Here is a 14,834-nt window from a genome sequence, read left to right as displayed (position 1 = left end):
GCAAAATGGAGAGAAGTGGTTTGATCGTACCAAAAACAACAGACTTTTCATCAGCCCTTTTCCCCAGAGGTGGCGCCGTGACTGCTTTCTGCAACCAGTTAACTCCTAATGTCCATTCGCAGAGGTGGCTGACAAACGTGCGTCACAGATTTTAAAAACCCCGTAAAAGGAATCCAGGGATTCGTTTCTAAATACGTTATACGTGTTTATCGTGACCGATTTGATTGCGCTCCTCTGGCACACTTAGAAGCAGCGGGCTATTTCTACTTCCACTGGATTTGCATATAGAAAATATGATGGTTTATATTCCGGTCGATCAAATTCGGAGCTGGCATGGTTCACTTTTTCTCATCTGTTTACTTGCCATCGGTCTTTGGGAATTTCCGAATTCCCGCCATGAATTTGCGTGTTTAAGTGTCATTTTAGACAGACAAGCTGGGGAAAAGTGACAATCTGACATTAGAAAGAGTTGCTACGCGTCACTTTTCAGCTTCAAAACCTCTTGAATTGGACATCAATCGTTGATAGGTTTTAATAATAGAGTTAACAATGACGCATTTGAACAATTCCTGAAGGGGAACCGAGAGAGTGATGAGCAGAGCGTTGAGTGTCAGTTGTCTCTGCGAAGAATGACGTCCGTCTCCGAGTCGATCAAACGCAACATGGCAAACATGATGGAAAATCTCTTGTTTACCCGCTGCTTTGCCTCCCGTGTGTTCGTGCTTCAGCTCGCCGTGCTCATGGCCTACTTTCCTTAAAAAAAAAAAGGAAAAAAAAAACTCCAAACGCCGTCCTGGCTGGCTGACATGTAAGAAAGTGGTTGATGTTCTCCCGGATGGCGGCGGGACGGCAGAAGGACCGCCGGGAGGCCGACATCAAGCACCGCCAGCCAGACGCGACAGGAACGAGGCGAACCAAGAGAATGTCGAATGCGACACTTATTTTTTTTCCCCAGCCTGAAGGAGCCTTTTTCATAGCCAAACCTGATATAGCTTCATTCCTTCTAATCAAAACACAATGTTTTACCACAAGCATGGAAGAACAGGACCAACAGTCCCTCAGTGGTTTCTACTCTGAGAAACATCCACATTCCCTGATAAGCCCAACAGCTGTAAAATTCTTGGCCCAATGTGACTTTTTTTTAATTCAATTTAGATTAAAAATTTTCCCCAAAAAGTCTTAATAGAGGCTGCATGGGTTTGCCGGACGTATGTGTGATGTGCAGTTGAGTCATTTGCAAAGAAATGGAATGAAATGTAATTTTTTCTGTTGCCTAGGGGGGAGCAAGACCTTTTCTCGCTCCCCCCTAGGCAACAGAAAAAATTACAGGACTCAGGATTGATCCCTGGGGGACACCAAAAGGAACAGGGCAAGAGTGGATAAGGCCCAGCCTTCTGAATACTGAACAAGCTCTTGGTGGAGGTAGGAAACCAATTTAGAACTGTGCTCATGATGCTAATCCACCGTTCAAGATGATCCAATAGCGTGCTCTGGTCTACACTCATCGTGATTGGTCAGTGCACTTCCCCTCCTTGGGCATGTTTGGAAGTGGTTGGCAATTGGCAATGGCCTCACATGGCTCGCTACACACGGCCAGTTTTTCATGGCTAGCGCCACCTCGCAGTGTTGTATCAAGAATTAATAGCACAGCTAACCAAAACCCTTCCAGCAGCGGCACATTGAATATTCATGTTGCTCCCAGTGCGATCTGGTAAGGAGGATTAAGCTCACGACCGAGCGCTGATTCTTGCCGCCGCTTGGCCGTCGCTTGCATCATCACGTGCTGGCTGGCCGGCCGGCAGACGAGACACAGGGAATACCAAAAAAAGAAGAGGGGGAGGGCGACATTAAAAGTTGCCCTTTAGCGTCTACGCGGCTAACACGTTTTAGCAAGTGTTACAACATGTCTATCATGTTGAGGAATAGCAATGTTGGCGCAGCGGTCAAAGCTTGGTGCGTGTATGTGTGGAGAAAAAGATGGCTTTATTCTTCCAGTATTATGACTTCTTTCTCAAAATGTTGGACTACTTATTAGGATTTGATGAAGAAAAAAAAAAAACCTATTATTTTGATATGAAGTCTTCTCCCTAAATGACACATTCATATAAAAATCGACTTCATGCTTTTTTTTCTTGGGAAATCAAAAATATAAATGTAAAATATTTCCTCAACAATGTCGCTATTTTTAATAGAAAAATCTTAAACTTGTAATTTTTTTTACTTTTTATTAAATATGACTTTATTGTATTAATATCATTTAGCCTTATTTTTATTTTCAAAAACAACCGCCATCTTGATTCTTATAAAAAATGCTTTATTTTTACTATATTGATAAATATGACTTTTTAACTCAAATAAATAATAGATATAAATAATAATATAATATTTTTATCAGAAAATAATAGATATAAATAATAATATAATATTTTTTATCAGAAAAGTAGACACAGTTGCATTCCAAGTGTTGCATTTAATTGTGTTGGTATCCTGACACTGACTGTGCGTGCGTGTGTGTGGATGTGTATTGTGTGTGTCTGTGTGTATTGTGTAAATAGCCCAAAGTCCCTGAGGACCAATGATGAGGAGATGATATCTTGTGAAGTGTGCCCTTTAAAAATAGCAGGCTTGCTTTCCACAATGTTTGCCTTTAGACGTGCGTGTGTCCGTGGGTGTTTTCATAAATTCTCGTCTACTGTACTTCTTTGTGGCACAAACTATTAGAAAGTGTTAGCCTGCATGACTGACTGCTACATATTGTGTGTCTGTGTGTGCGCCAGCTTGTGTGTGCAACTCTCAAACCTGACATACACTCGCTAATGTGAAACATTGCTGCAGGGGTGATGGAGTTGTTGAGTATGGGGGGGGATAAATGGCGTTAGAGTTAAAAGATGAGTGGGGGTGGGATGGGAGTCAAACTGGGAGGAGGGGAGTACGGGGAGGTGTGAATGAAAGCGCGCACATACTTTTTTGGTTCATCCACTATTGAGATAACGTTTGCTTCTGGTAAGTCTTCTGGGCTCGGCGTGAGCTGGATGATGCAATGTTGGTCAAATAGCATCGAAATCTTGGAAAAACAAAATCATTCCGGTCTTGGGAGAGGTTGTGTGCAGGTCATTTGGCCAAGAAATGTGTTTTTGTTCCAGAATTGAATTTTATTTTGAAAAATTGTTTGAATAGCATCGCTCTTATTATTCTCATAATGTGACGTTTCATCTTAAAGGAACATTTTGCGAATATGATGGGCTCCTCCTTCACCTTGTATTTCTTTTTTTATTGAATCGAAACAAAAAACATAACTTTTTATCTTGAAAAACACGGACTTCATTTCATATTCTGCATTACTTCTTTCAAAATTATCTTAAAAAACAGCGACTTTATTTTGACAATTGTTACTGAATCGATTATAGAAACTATCAATTAATTGTTGTTAATTAATCATTGCACCTCTATTTTGAAAAATTGTTTGAATATCATCGCCCTTATTATTCTCATAATGTGACTTTTCATCTTAAAGGAACATTTTGCGAATATAATGGGCTTTTTTTTTTTTAAACTGAAAAATCCTTTTTGTCTCAGAAGAGTACAAACTGTTGGAAATAATATTCAAAATTCTTTCATCACTTGTAGGTTAGTAGTTTTTAATTCAGTTTTATCTATTTGGAAAAAGCTGCATTTCCTGCTGTATTTGCCAGTCTGTGCTGTTCTGCTCCATTTGAAAGTGTGTTTATCTCCAAACGGAGGCCAATAAACGCAGCGTTACCGATGCCGTTTGAAGTCGCTGCTGGGAGACGAAGAGCAATGCGGTGAAGAGGGGGGGGATGGATGTTTTGTTGAAGATGTTCACAAAAGAGAATTATTCTTGTAATATAGAGACTTTCTTTCCTTGAAGATCCGTCACCTTGTATTTCTTTTTTTTATTGAATCGAAACACAAAGACATGACTTTTTATCTTGAAAAACACAGACTTCATTTCATATTCTGCATTTCAAAAGTATCTTGAAAAACAGCGACTTTATTTTGACAATTGTTACTAAATCGATTATAGAAACTATCAATTAATTGTTAATTAATCATTGCACCTCTATTTTTTTTAACAAATGGTTGCACAGGAAATAAAAATGGATTTTTTTTCATCCAAAAATGACAAACTATATCATACGTGACATTTTCCCTTGAAAAAAAAACCCGTAATGGAGTCCAAAAAGGGTTGAACAAAACGTGTTTGTCTGCGACGGCCGCTAAATAATGCAGCACCTCTTCTCCCCGTCAACATCCTTGACGAGCAAGGCGGGCTTTGAAAATATTTGCGCTTTAAACACTCGTGTCTCTCTTCGTTTTCATCAGCAAGCGGCTGACATGACGAAAGCGCACACACACACGTACGTACACGCAAACAAAGACGTGCGCACACACTAGGTCAGGCGAACACTTGTTTATCATTTATTAGTCTGTCAACTCCACTCATATCTCTTTTGTGACACTTACAGTCGGATCGGCTGCTTTCATGTCGCTAATGACGTTAATAGAAGGATTCCGAGTAGGAGTTTCCATGTACGGACAAAAGTATCGGGAAACATTCCATGAGAGCGTAAAGTGGCACACTTGGGGTCAACTTGCCTCCATTTATGATGCTGCAGTGACTGAAGAGGGAAAGGAAATTCTTGCACGGGGGGTCTTCAGCCACCCCCTTCCCTTAAAGTATCACTTTTGACATCTTTTCCTAACAGCTTGTATGTTTGAACAAGAGCAAAGATCACAGACGGCAATCAGCGGCTCTCCTAGGTAAACAAACGATTGTTTTAAGACTTGATTTAGCGAATGCAAAAACTCCCGGTGTGTGTGTGTGCGTGTGTGTCTATGTGTGTGTTTTGTCCAAGCGGGTTGTTTTTGGCAGCCTTGCTGATTGGAGGCAGCTTTTCCACTGCTTCACGCAGCATGCTTGTCCTGATTGGCATTGTTTATGTTTGGGAATCCACCGATTCCATCAACATGAATCTGATGATTAAAAAAACCTGTTTTGTTTTGGGTCCAATATTTTGAGATGGGTAGGCAGAGATGGACCATTTTCCCATTTTGACACTTTTTCAAGTTTTTATTTTTTTTTGCAGTCCCTGTTTTCTCCCACTGTCAAGTCTATCGTGTAGCATCACGTTCAGGAAATGAAAAGAACACGTTTTTTTAAATATTAGGCTCGCTTTAATGTGTTTATTTTGCATCCCCAATTGAAGTAAAATGGACAAAAAATAACTCATCATCATATATTGACCAAACCAACTCATTTGATCAATCATAGAATAGAAAATGGATGGATGCTAGCTTAATGCTAACATATAATGTGAAATATCACAGAATGGAAAATAGCATGGATGTCACGATAATTATACACCCTCAAATAGCCGCTCCTTTGGCACACCCAAATTAGCAACACATATCAACTCAAAAATGGTATACTTATATTACTGTAAAGAAACACCCTGTTGTTGTTTCAGTTTGACACAAGCCAACCAAGACTAAAATGAGGCAATAAAAAAGCAGCTCACGATGTCGCAAAAAGGAGTATTAAAATGCCGACGGCGTGAAAGCGTTCCCCTCTGATTGGTCGCCTAGCTCGGCAAACAAGGTGAGAAAAGACAAGCTCCCCGTTTAGCGAGAAAGAACGAAATGGTGCCTTTATCTTCTCAAATGACTGAATTGAAATGAAGGCACCCAGCAAACGGAGAGTGAGCCCGAGGCGGAGCGCGCCAAATAAACATGCGCCGCACACTTTGTTTTCTCGTCACTGCCTCCTGCTCCCGAGGCATCTTCGGAGGAACTTGTCGATCGTTTTTTATTCAACTTCACACCATGGTCCTCGTAGACGTCCAGGTTTCATGTTAGAATGCAGGGCGGATCTTGTCATCATTGCGTCATGTGTGGACAAACAAATCTGGAGAAGCCTGATGACACATTCAGATAATTAAATCGAATAAAGGACTCAGAGGGCTTGATGCACGGTGTTGGCATATTTATGAATGAAATACAATAATATCCACTACTCACTACACACCTGCGCCGCAACTTAGACCTGCTTTTAGTTGGTCTAAAGCACAGGTGCCAAACTCATGGCCCAGGGGCCGCATCCGACCCAACACTTGCGTTATTTCAAGCAAACTTCTTTCTACATTAACCACAGTTGAACAATTAATTTCTGCTCTCCACTCTAGTTTTCCATCAATTTGTTGTTTATATGCAAAAATATGATTGGTTTTCACACTTTGTATAAAACACTCAATCCAGAAGCTTCTAATTTGAAAGCAACTCAATCCACTTACTCACTCTGCTAAATCTGTCCCCGAGTACCTGAATCAAAAATGCGTCCAGTCCTGCCGACACACATGCATTTATAAATGATACCCCCCCAAGAACCCCCCCCTCCCCTCCCCAAAAAGTCAAGGTTAGCTCACTGGAGGTTTTTCTTTGAGGCTCGACCGTGCAGCTGCTCCACATGGAGCATCAAGGTTAAACACTTTTCATGTTTATCAGTTGGGGGGCAGGGTTTCCCCCCCCCCCCCCCCCCCCATCGCCCCCCTTCATTGATGATGCAACCTATCCCTACCGCTTGCCAAATTCGCCCCCCCCCCCACCACTCCCCAAACCTCCTCTTGTTTTAATGGCCTGAAGGTGATCCAAGCGGCCTCCTCGAAGGGTTTGCCGGTGCAAGGATGCCAGCAACGGCAGCTGTACACACTGCGGAGTGTGTAATTACGCACACATACACAATCAGTGGAGAAAACACACACACACACACTCATCGCTTTCATGTCCTCTCTCGCTCCGCTCAGCCCATCTTGTTTTGTTTTCCGCCATTTTGCCTTATCGCTTTCCCTTCCATCCCTCCCGCTTTAACACCTACCCCCCCATCACCCCCACCTTCCTTCCAGCTCCGCTCCGACGTCAAATTGCAGCAGAATTTCATCATGAAAACCCAATCTCGGCTCTCGCTACTAAACATGCAGACGTGTGCAAACATTCGCTGTTTAGCGCTCGCTGTTTAGCACGTTAGCAAAACGGGGGAGGATTTGGAAACATTATTTCCTTGAATACTGGGAAAATGGCACCGTGGTCTGCACGTAGAAGATATTCAAGAATACAAACAAGAGTTCTTCCAAAAAAAAAAAAAAAAGTTTTTTTACATGTAACAAAAAGTTGTAATCGTTTTATTTGTGAATACTTTTAAATGCGTAATTATGATTTTATAGTATATTTAGTCATGGATTAATCATTTTTTTGGCAATATATAGTTTTGCTACTTATGCCCAAAATAAATAAATAAATAAAACGAAACGATAGAGAACAATACGAAAAAAAAAGCATTGAGTCACTCTAAAAACAATCAAGTCTTTGTCATCTTCAAGACCACTTTGAAAAGGAAGTGTTCCTTGAAGCAAGTGAGCTCACCTCATTGTTGTGTACCAAAGGAAACTGACTCAGACCTACTCAAACGTCCTCAAGAGTCACACAATAACACTGAACTCAAAGACGAGACTCCAATCACTCCCTTATATGGATTTATTCCCATTTTGAAATAATTTCGAAGCACCTTAAAAAAATGATTGTCTAGATTTTTGGAGCTAAAAACTGATCTCACTCATCTTCCTATTTTGATAAAGTGGAAGGTGCAAAGTACAAATAATCTACTTAAGTAGAATAACAAAGTACTTGGTTACTCCCAAGCACCCTTTTATACCAATAAGGTTTTTGGGTGAAACGAACAAGGTTTTCTATATGTGAATGTGCTGACAAAGATAATGTGGAGTACAAACAAACATTGTTGGGAGACTTCGCTTGGTCTTATCTGGCCAATCCCAAATCAGGTCCCGCCAGAGCTTCCTCCTGTCTCCATGGAAACAAGCTCTGACTTCCTGCAAGTGTCCTCCAGGCTGGGAGTGGCAGCATTTTGTTTGTGTGCTCGCTTTAAAGCTCAAATTAAAAAAAAAAATATGAAGGCCAGCTGGCTTTGTTTGGATAAACCAAATTGCAAATAAAATAAATAAATAAAACCGTGTTCAGAATTGACTGAGGTTTTAAGTCAGCCTTCAAATTGGAAACCCCAAAACAAGGGTTAGGATTTTAAATTGGCGTTTCAAATTAGGGTTTGGGTTAGAATTTCAAGTTAGTGTTTGAAATTAGGGTCTAGGATTTCAAATGAAGGCTTGAAGCCCAGATATGTGTGTTAATTTTTTATTTATTTGGGTTTCTAGGCTAGGTACGGCTTTAAATTTGGTTTGCAGTCCGCAATAATTAGCCTATGACAAGACAGGACAGGATTGGATGGCTTCTCACCTGTAATCCATTGGAATGAGTCACCTGGTATGTCTGCTCTCATGAATCATGGCGTGACCTTTGCTGACCTCACGGACAAAGAAAAAAAAAATACGAAAGCCACATTGTGATACGGGAACAAAAAAATGGCCTAGCTGGCGGTAAAATATTTTGCAGCTGTGCTATTGACTTGAGTCACACTATGCTTCCTGCCATTCAAACAGTAGCAACACATAATACACACACACACACACACACACACACACACACACACACACACACACACACACACACACACACACACACACACACACACACACACACACACACACACACTTGAACTCATACCCTCGGATTTCCTTGAGGGGAAGGAAATTTTCCTTACGGCATTTGAAGATCTGGTTAAGTATTCAAATAAGGGTTCTCGTTTAAAATTAGAGTTTAAAGTCTGCGTTAAGGTTTGAAATTACGGTTTGTAGGGTTTCAATTCAGATTTTCAAAAATGAAAGGAAAAGAAAGTTAAGAGTGTGTAGCTTATGTGGGTCGATTTGGGTCAAGGATGCTCTTCTCTTATTAGGACCAAATCTTTCTTTCCAAAGTGCTTTCAAGCCTCTTTTTGACATTTGAACAAGTCCCAAATCCTCTTTGTCTTCTTCCACGTTGACCAAATCCGCTCCCTCTATGTTCTCATGTTAATGCTTTGCAAAAGCTTTGCATGAGTGCAGCCTTGACAATGCACAAAGCTATCAAATAAAAAATATTTTGAAAATAGATATGAATATCAATAAAGTAAAAACATGACCTTAGGTGGTTCAATTCAATACAATGCTTGAAAGGTTGAATCTTAATCTGTACAAAACGTTTGGAAAATACAAGGTGTCGAGCAGTGAGCCTTGAGGCACACCGACTGTATGAACCTATGGAGAAGGATTGACATTTACTTCAAAGCTGGGTAAGGGTTTTAAAATAGGGTTTTGAATGTGGGTTTCAAGACTTGAATAGTGTTTGAAATATGGGTTTTGATCCTGGGTTAGGGTTTCAACTTAGAATTATAAACCTAGATTAGTGTTTCACAATAGGATTTCAAGTCTTTGTGGGTGGTCCCAAATGGCCTACAAGAAATTTGGAAAATGTTCCAGAAAATTCTTCCTCCTCACAACGACTCGAGGGTGCGTCTGTGCAGATGTTAAATTCCAAGAGTGAAAGTTAGAACAAAAGTGATTGTTTCAATCATAAAAATGAGGTGTGGTATTACATCTGTGTTACAAGTTGATGGCTCCCATAGTGGTGAGTTTAGTGTGTGTTGGAATTTAGGAATTCAATGCACAAACGCAAAAGCAGCATTAAACTTTGCTGTAAAGTGTCTGCCCCATTTTTTAAAACTAACAAAATCAATCAATATAATCATGTTCTCTTAAACCCTAAAGCCTCAATAAAATCAATAAATGTATTTTCCTCTAACCCGAACAATAGTCAAATCAATCAATTATAATTACCGCGTCTACGTTTCTACCCGTTTTAACTGTCATGGCATTCATATAATAATAATAAAAAAAAAAAGTTTCCACAACAATATGAATGGAGAATGCACCATGTGAATTTGTGTGCGAGTGTGTTTTGAAATGATGGGAGCGGTGCGGGGGGCGGCCTAAGCTTGTTATTAGAAGCTCGGGTCAGATCCTCCGAGGTAGAAAATCTCTCTCCCACTCCCGGCGTTGGATTTTGGAATGCTGCGCAGTGTGCTTGCAGCCCTCACGACCCTGAAAGCTACACAACAACAACAACAACACACGCACAGTTGATTGTTAAGAGGCAGCACTAACGTCCAGGAGGATTACGACAAAGTGCTGCCCGATCACGAAAGCCCATTCATTGATTTTTCTAAGAATCTGTTGATGCTTAAAGTGTGACAATAGGAGAAATTCATTTTGAGAATCACAACACAGAGTTGTCAACTCCAATGTGTTAAAAGCCGAGTCCAGAGTCAATTAATCGACGCTATATTTCTCGTTTGTAGTTTAGACTTTTAGGGATGTCTGCCATCTACTGGTGAACATTGTTATTGCAACCCAAAACTGCTCAGCTAGACTTAACATTTTTTAACACCAGTTTCCCATGCTTTCCGTTGATTATGAGATGAAGACGAGGAGAAGTTGTGATTCTTGTCACACACACCGATCCATTTATTTTTGCATTCGGGTTCAGCGTTGTGCGATTAACACACGACTCTTCAGTCCCACTCAATATGGATTAATGGCCTATAAATAACCCTCATTAATCTTGCGGAGCAAAAATGACATTAGCATCATTAAGAGGATCTCCGTGCTTAGCATCATTTAGCTGCCCACGTTCATGTGTGTGCATACAAGCACGTGTATGTGTGTTTAAAAAGTTTCCAAAAGACCCTGGAACTTTTTAAATCTTTATTTTCATCCTTTCCAATGAGAAACATCGAAATCAGAAGTCAACCAGAGTCGTGGAACACATTGCTTTTCACTTTTTCGACTCGGTTGTTTAAATATAAACATGAGAAACGCATTACATGCACACGCTTTGTTGTTCCAGCTGTGTGAGAAAAAAAAAAAACAAAAAAACACACATTCCACAGACACACAATGGATAGAAGCATCCTCTTCCTTGTGTGTCCAGCTCATTAATGTTGAATTATAGTGTGTGTGTGTGCATGGAAAGTCCAAGTTGGACATTCTTTGTGATGTTGATGGGTGAAACGAACAAAAAGTTAAAATGCAAAGCAGTCTTTTGCATAAATATAAAAAAAAATTAGTCTTCTAGCCACGTTTCTTTTAGCTTTGTTGAAGTGAGACCGCGAACACGGGTGAATTAAATATTTACAATATCTTCAAAGTTACCAATTACACTCATCTGTCCATTTAAAAACTCCAAGTGGCCATTTCACGTTTGCCCGCCCTTACGCTAATCAGTAAAGCCACAGTGTTTAGTCTACACACACACCTACACACACACACACATTCTTTACGTTTCACATGATCATTAAATTTCACCGCCCATGTTACGTGTGTGATTGCGGTCTTTGAGGCCACACACACACACTTGTGGAGAGTGAGGTCATACGCCAGAGAGTGACAGGTCCAGGAAATGAAACACACCTCAGATTACAGCCAAACAAGGATGGCTAACATGTTCAACGTGGGCTTTTTTCACATTTTCACATCATGATGGGCTTGATGGAAACCTTTCAAAACACAAGAGGCCAGTGTGAAAACAAACTGGGCTTTCTCAACCCAGCTGGGGTTTTGCGTCACTTTCTTCTCCCGTTGTTGTGTGAAATTGAGGTGGCAAAAGTACTCCGACTGTGGCGACTTAAGGAAGATTAAAGACGCGAATTACGACGACATACAATCACAAATCTAACTGCGGCCGTGTCAGATTTGTGATTGACAGTCATCAAAAGTAAAAAAAAATGTGTTTTCTGATCACTTTCCACAATGAAAAAGAATTGGGCTAGCTTGAGTTGGCTAAGGCTTTTATGCTAATATTTGAACTGACAAACAAAAATGCTAAATGATGGCTGAAAAGAATAAATATCGAAACTTCCATACAATTAAACATTAGAATTATAAACAAAGAAAAAGATTGAACATTCTCATGCCAAGCAAATCTCAAACTTAGTTCAGTAATGTTACTAAAGATTCGCGTGATGGCTAACGAGCAAAGCTAGCTAGCACACGTTAGCCCGGCCAGGTTGGACGAGTAGTTTTTTTAATGCCAATAATTTCCGAACTAATAAAAGGCTTCTCACGCATGTGTGGGGTCTACCTTGAAGTTACCAAATGAACTTTATGGCCTGATAAAGATCAGTAGATGCGATCACTCGTGTGCCATGTGGTCTTGTATATCCCTCAAGATCAATAAAGTTCTTGTACAGAACGTCTACGCTGAGATCATCTCGGCTCGGCCGTGTTTTCGCAGTGATGTCTGAGTGAAAAACCTCTAATGCGCCTTAATCCACTTTGCCGCATAAGCTCCCTTTCATTGGGACCGCTCGGTTTACACGCGGAAGACCGCCGACTGGTCGCAGTGCGGAGAGTTGAAAAGGCCACGCTAACATGACGCCTGTCATCAAGTAGCTCCACTTACATTAGGAAACCATTAAGAGATCAATTACTACGTAATTCATGCTTGGTTCGAATGGGTTCCATTTCAATTATTTGTGTTTCTTACATATTTGGGAGTTGGACATCCGGCGGCAATGTCGTTAAGTGCTCGGTTTTTAGCAGACGGGAGTCTCGGGTTCAAGCCCAGCGATGGATCAGTTGGTTCTCTTGATATTTTTTATGTAGTGTGACAGCTAACCATCAAACTCGACGTGACATTATTATATACCGTCATTGCCTCGATACAAGTGGATTGTAACATCTCCAAAAATGATGATTCAATTCAATCGTTTCGTTGCCAGTGTTGCATTCAAAATCAATGCTATGCTATTAGCCAGCGCAAGTGCGTCATTCTTCTATGCAGGGGGACATTTTGGAGGTACTCAAGGTTCTTCTCGGAGGTTTTTTGAATGGATGTCAAACACGCACAAAACCAGCGATCGAACGCAAAATGAGTTGCTCAGAACAAATTGGCAGAATAACCTTGAAAGGTTTTTTCCCAACGAGGCGCCTTCAACGTGACGTTTGCCACGGTAAAGATTTGTTTTCGTTCAACTGTGACTATAAGGATGTGATTGATTTGATGGCGATAAACCTGAATGCGTGTGAGTGTGTGTGAGATAGAGGGAAAGGATTATCCACACACAGCTAATCTCTTTATTCCACTCAAATCTACAGTACATCTCCCCTCCAGACTGAAAAATAAAATTGTGAGTAAGAACACACCCCTACACACACACACACACGGTGATATTGATGAAATTCCATATCACTGGCAAATCTATCTCACTCCATGGCAGGTGCAATGAATTCAAACCCAATTTATTGCTATCTAAACGGGCTGCTTTAGGAATTTAAACTGATATTTGATGTGTTGATCATCTCTTTACTCTTGGTGTTGATGAGGTTGCTGCTCCTTCTTCAGTTGAATCAATATCGAGTCTAGTGCGTTAATGAAGACGCGTGATGCTAATTAGCCTGCAGCCACCTTGTCTTGCGTGAAGCCACTCGTGTCGTCACGAAGACCTTTCGTCGACTCGCTTAATGTCACGGCCTTCATCCTCACGCACATTTCTGACGTATTTAGATCTATGCTGAGTTCCTCTCTCTTTTGGAATCATTTGCATATCCCTGAAGACGGAACCTAGGAAGGCAAAAGACTTGTTTACATGTGTTACACGTCAACTCGGATCAAACACAGCAGCAATGTGAAAATAGACACTCGTGTTGCTTTAATATTACACCTCCACGCATTATTTATAATTTCTGTGTGTGTATGTTTGCCGTGGGTTGCGTCATGAAGCTGCACACATCAGGAAAATGATCATCAGCAACTCCTCTCGTGTCAGTGCTGTAATAATAACCAAGCCAATCATGTTAATTTGGTGGGATGGCAGTTTTCACAATCATGTTGTGAACAGTTGGAACTCAAAATTAAATGTCTGTAAATGGTAGTGCTTTTAAGAGAATGATTTGATGTTGATCCCAGGATGTTTCATGTTCTTTGTTCTCTAACTACTTTTCATTGTCTGTCTGTATAATTTCCTTTGACCTGAGTAAAAGAGTTGAATCACTACTTTTGTTTTTAATTGTTATTTAAACAAGCATTTCCAGTTATACTTAAGTACAGGGTGAGTTACTTTGTCAAGCTCTCGAATTAATTGACGTCGTTATCCATTTTACTGCTAATTGTACAGTCGTCGAGCGGCACCAGACGCCTGTTGTGTGGTTTTGCTGCCCTCGTGTGGAAGGATGATGTCACTACAACTACTTTACATGACGCGCATTCGGAAACTATTGACAGTTAGAGCGTCATCCCAAAATTTAATGAATTATTTTTTTCCTCTTAAAAATCTACACACAACACAGCATAATAACGTAAAAAAGTATATTTATTGTTTATTTATTAAATAAAAAAACATCCTTTTTTCAATCGGTGCACCTTTGACAGTAATTACAGCCTTGAATCTTTTTGAATAAGAGGAGGAAGGACCATTCCATTATTTGAGGACGACCAAGCTAGCCCCAAGCGTGATGAGCATGTGTTTTGAAAGCAACCTATAATTGTAAAATTCAAAGTCATCAATGACAAGTTCATTTCTTTTCTGTCTCTGTGTTTATTTTTCTTCCTGCTCTGTGCATCTGCTACCGCGCCGAAGACCTCTGAACCCGACGGGGCCATCGCTCAGACTGCTTCGGCAGCGGGAAGTTCAAAGGTCACGAGCTGACCTGGGAGGAAGCCAGTGAGACAGAAACACAGACCGGGGGCAGACCGAGGTAACACACGACAGTGTCAAATGTGTCCATGTGCAAGACATTCTGAATTTTGTCACATTGTGACCTTGCGATTCATGCAGCAGTATGTGGGGTGGGGTTAAGTTCCTGACAAATTTTATT

At 40.6% G+C, this 14,834-nt stretch overlaps 1 long non-coding RNA gene across 2 annotated transcripts in view; it reads left to right on the top strand.

Annotated features, from left to right (window-relative positions):
• The window catches only part of LOC125978533 (uncharacterized), a 61,128-nt gene that overhangs the window by 39,559 nt on the left and 6,735 nt on the right, over nucleotides 1–14,834 (top strand). The window contains exons 1-2 of one of the 2 annotated variants that reach the window (XR_007485075.2): nucleotides 1,301–1,422; nucleotides 14,597–14,714. This is a non-coding gene — a long non-coding RNA (uncharacterized lncRNA). Of the gene's footprint in view, nucleotides 1–1,300; nucleotides 1,423–14,596; nucleotides 14,715–14,834 lie in introns of those variants that run through there. The other variant, XR_007485073.2, reaches the window with a different exon arrangement.

This window comes from Syngnathus scovelli, chromosome 12, assembly GCF_024217435.2.
Source record: "Syngnathus scovelli strain Florida chromosome 12, RoL_Ssco_1.2, whole genome shotgun sequence".
Taxonomy (NCBI): domain Eukaryota; kingdom Metazoa; phylum Chordata; class Actinopteri; order Syngnathiformes; family Syngnathidae; genus Syngnathus; species Syngnathus scovelli.
Note: the sequence above shows the minus strand (reverse complement) of the source record. Positions and strands in the feature narration are given on the sequence as shown.